The following is a 4463-nucleotide window of genomic DNA, read 5'->3' as shown; positions in this document are numbered from 1 at the left end:
TTAGTCTGTGGCCCACCACCTCGGGGAGAACATGGCTCCTCTAGCCGGGCACGATGCAGACCTCAGTCACTGCAGCTCACCCTTGCTAAAGTATAGCTCAGGAGCTAGGCGGAGTTGCTGCTAAATGGGAAACACTATTTTCCACAGAGAGCTTGTGGGACACCCAAGTAGGCCACCAGGGTGTTGGGGAGAACCAGAAAAACAAAGGTATGAGGCCTCTTCTCCCACTCCACCCTCCAATTGCAGGGTAATCAAACCAGCTCCCTGAACAGGCCAGTGGCTGAAGGCTTTGGGGTTTGGATTAGAGAAGGAACAGGAGGGCGGGAAGTAACATTACAGAAAACGGAGCCAATTAAATACCCAAAGCAAATTCAAGACGTTTCAAAAATCTCCCGGTTGGTGAAGGTGGCGGGGGGTGGGGTAGGGGGGGCAGGCGGGAAATCCTGTTTTGCTTTCCATGAAAAATTCATGAGACAAAACCTAGGAATTTCTCACAGTGCACGCAGGGGGATGGGTGTTTCCACTTCAGAGCCAGCTTAATGAGAGACAAGTGATGTGGAATACTGTTGCTGTGAAGAGATTCCTATGCCTAGATGCTCAGGAATGCTTTGCCGTCAAGCCTCTTTGTAACGTGTAGCAAGCTCTCCTGAGGCGAGGACAATTCTCAGAAACTCAACCTGGAAATGGAAGAGAGGCTATCAAGGAGCAGATTAAAATTTTGCCTTATCTGTAAGCAGAGCATCTGGCTGGTGATCTCACTGCTCAGAAAAAAAAATTACTTTCGTTTAATAAACATGTTTGGCTGGAGAATTTGCTTGAAGGAGTTCCCTGAGCATTCCCCGGGTATCCATGGACTTGTTGAGATAGGGCCCCTTCCTTAGGTCACAGGAGCCTGCATCTTCTTGTGGTGGCCAGTCTGACCACCAGGATCCCTGCGGGAGACTAAGTCCATCATTTCAAACACACGGGAAAGAACCCCCAGTACAGCGTGTTGTAGTTGTTGGTTGCGTGGGGGTTGATGGGAAGTGTGCAGATGGGAAATCAGAAATTGCACAAAGAAGATGTTTCCAAAACCTCCAGACTGGCTCCAAGCCCTTTCATTCCTTGCCCAGGATCCCCTCTAAGTGTAAGTAAGCACAGGCAGCTTCCCAGAGCTTTTCAGATAATCAAGACACCATTGGTAGGAACAAGAAGTTATGAAAACAGTTTCTGCTTTTCACGTTCTGGCCTGTCTGATTCTTCTCATTCTTAAGTTAAGGGTCATTCTGCACTTTTTTTCCCTTCCCTTTTGTGCTTCTCTGCCCAACCACTTTTCACCCATTCAACTTCCTGTTCCTCTCTTGCATCCAGTTCTTTGTATGACTTGGCACCTTGGGCCTTCACATGTCCGGAGTACTTCCTGAGCAAATATTTTATTGAACTTCCTAAAAATACACAGGTAGAATGAAAATAGGACCATGTAAATAAAGACAGTGGAGTGTTTATGTTTACTAGAAAACGTGCAGAAATATGCTGGTGTAGGGTTCTCTGAGTCTGTCTCCACTGTGGCTCTTTCCTGCGTTAAAAACGCCATTGGACAGAAATAAACTCACAGCCATTTCTGCTTGACTTTCTGAACACCGACTTCCATAGTAATATATTCTGTGAAGTTCAGAACAGTCTGTTCCTCCATAAAGTGATGGTCGCATTCCTCAAAAATTCCCTGCTATCAAAAAAGAAAAAAATCACATGAAGGAATTGCTTCAGTGGAAAAGATATGGTTCAGTTTCTATAGTTCATTTTTCTAGTGGTGATGTATTGAATAAATAAATGGGTGCATGCTTTAAAAATACCTATATGATGCTTAGATATGCAATCTAAAATTTATTTGGCAAGTCAGCATTCGATTACATCTAATTTTTCCACCAATACTGTCCTTAACCCAGCATCTTCATACATTTAATCATTATTACTTTTGTCATTCATCAGTAGGATAAATCAAGTGAAAAGCCATGAGCCAAAGTATCTGTGTCCTTAGGGCAATGGCTTTCTTCTTACCCAGGTGCTAATTCATGTTCACAATTGTCCTATTACTTAAAGCGGTCTAGTACAAGCAAATCATTAGTCATTTGAGTCAATTTCATTATATTGCCTTGATTTTATAGAAAGGTGGACTCCATTTGTGGATGCAAAATGAAAGTCATGAGTTAAATATAAGTTGATTTTGGATTACAACAAGCAGGCTTTTTGAAGTTGAAATATTATCTAACTGTTGATACTCACTGAGGATCTTTTATTCCTTTGCATACTATAAACCATTGAGACAAGAGCCAAAAATGGTCTTTTCTAAAGAACACTCCATCTTTCCTCCTGGGACATTTATTTCTGTTTTATTTTCATCTTTTATTTTTAATGAGAGTCAAAGGCTAACTTTGTATATGCTTATTTATAATTGTTTAGAACAGCACATTAAAAAATACTGGCACTTAATAACTATCTCTCAAATTCTGTTTTTAATTTTATTGAAGTATAGTTGATTTACAGCATTGTGTTACTTTCTACTGTACTGCAAAGTGATTCAGCTATACATCTATATAATTCTTTTCCATATTCTTTCCCATTATGGTTTATCCCACATCTCAAATTCTAGGTGGTTACACTTTATAAGTCTATTTGCAAGTGAGTTTGTAGTGCCATGAAGAAGCTGCACAGATTTAATGAGGGTGAACCAGGTATTACTAAACAACTTTTCTAAAGAAAGGAACTCTACCTTAAAAGCAAGCAAGCAAAATTCCTTTTTCTCCCTCCTAACTAAAGAGACAAGTTAACTTGCCAACTGAAAACTCTTAAGTCCCAAGACATACCCTAAACACAGAAAAATAAGCACTAGATGAATGCCTCCCCTTTTTGCTGTTGGTCTGAGGCCGACTGACAGCGCCAGGTGGCAGCCCTCGGGAGCCGCCCGCTGCAGATGCCGTACCTGACAGCCAAACGCGGGCAGGAGTTAAGCAGAAACACGTGCTTCCTGTGCAGGGCAATGGTCAGCAGGTGGGATCGGCAGGCAGACTGCGATCCGAGCCGGTCCTCCTGTGTGGTCATCGGGGCCGCCGGCCTTGCAGGCACCGAGGGCCTGGAACAGGACACTTGCTCAGTGCTCTGTTGGAAGCTGTTCAAATGCAATTATACTGTATGTCGTGGCAGAATAGATGACTTAGAGGTTCCACACAAATTGAATTTGAGGCCAGCTTGAAATTACATTAGATCTGGGGGCTTTGACCAAAGCCTGTCTGAATCCCCCCTGCATTCCCCTTAAGGTCATCTTTCTTTAATCATTCACTAATGTTTTTCCTGTTAGGTCACTGATGAATGGGTGACGTAAATCTCCTTCCCCACCCCCACCTCCTCTTTTGAGTATTACATGGTAATGTTTTATTAATTTGTCCTTTGGGGCTGCTATCAAAACAGCAAATATGAAACTAATTTCCAAATCTCAAGAAACTGACTTTTCTCATTCTGCTTTGTACCGTAAGTCTCAAAGGCAAAGATCAATGACCTGGATGTGATACAAGCCAAGGTGCTCTGATGCTCTGCTGTTGTCTGTAAGGACTTTTTTTTTTACCAACTGAGAGACACCAAGGGAATGAAACAGATTCAACTCATGAGAAAAATAAGGACCTGCCCCTCAGGGTGAGAAGCACGAATGCCCATTCTCAGATTAATAGCATCCTGTGTCTCTGATAACTACTTCATTTTTCTCAATATCCTATTCAAGCAGTAAACTATTAATCTCAGGAAATTGTTAAAGGTATAGCAAAGCTAGAACACTTCCTCCATCTTTACTCTGTCTCTGCAAACTTTAGCAGGTTGGGTAAGTATGCAACCAATGTGTTTGTTAAGAGGTAAAATTTCTCTGATAAATTTAGAATTAGCTAAACTATGCACAATAACTTTTTTTTCTTCATTCAATCAAGAATCTGTTAGGAAACATTCGTAAGGAATACACAGCTTATGATGTCTTCTAGGTTCTTTCATCAGCAGAGCTAAGTTAAAAGTATTCTAAAGCCAGGAAAGGTGATGAATGGTTTGGGAGAAATTTGGAGGGAAGAACTCAGAAGATACTTGACAAAAATTCTGGGTAGACCACTTGACAAAATAGATATTTCAGCAAATTTGGCATCAGAATATATTTCTATAAATATAAAGTAAAATGTATGTCATTCCCCATTAGTTCATTTATTAGCTTCTTTTTTTATTAAAAAATTTTTAAATTAGAGTTGATTTACAGGGTTTCAGGTGTACAACAAAGTGATTCAGTTATACATTCATACATACATATATATATAAATACACACACATATCTATATATACATATATATTCTTTTTCATAGTTTTTCCATTATAAGTTATTAACCCATTAGTTTTATATTGTATTCATTCAAGAAACATTTATTAATGTTTATTAAAGCATGTGCCAGGCTCTGTGT

General features: G+C 40.4%; 1 long non-coding RNA gene across 1 annotated transcript; it reads right to left on the bottom strand.

Moving 5' to 3' along the window:
* Positions 1 to 1259: 1259 nt before the first annotated feature.
* Positions 1260 to 3303, bottom strand: LOC123330070. The gene is made up of 2 exons (XR_006545778.1): positions 2960 to 3303; positions 1260 to 1705 (listed from the first exon to the last, which is right to left on the bottom strand). It is a non-coding gene; the product is annotated as an uncharacterized LOC123330070 (long non-coding RNA).
* Between the last annotated feature and the right edge of the window lie 1160 nt (positions 3304 to 4463).

This window comes from Bubalus bubalis, chromosome 17 (assembly GCF_019923935.1).
Source record: "Bubalus bubalis isolate 160015118507 breed Murrah chromosome 17, NDDB_SH_1, whole genome shotgun sequence".
Lineage (NCBI taxonomy): Eukaryota > Metazoa > Chordata > Mammalia > Artiodactyla > Bovidae > Bubalus > Bubalus bubalis.
This window is presented reverse-complemented; position numbering and strand designations above follow the sequence as displayed.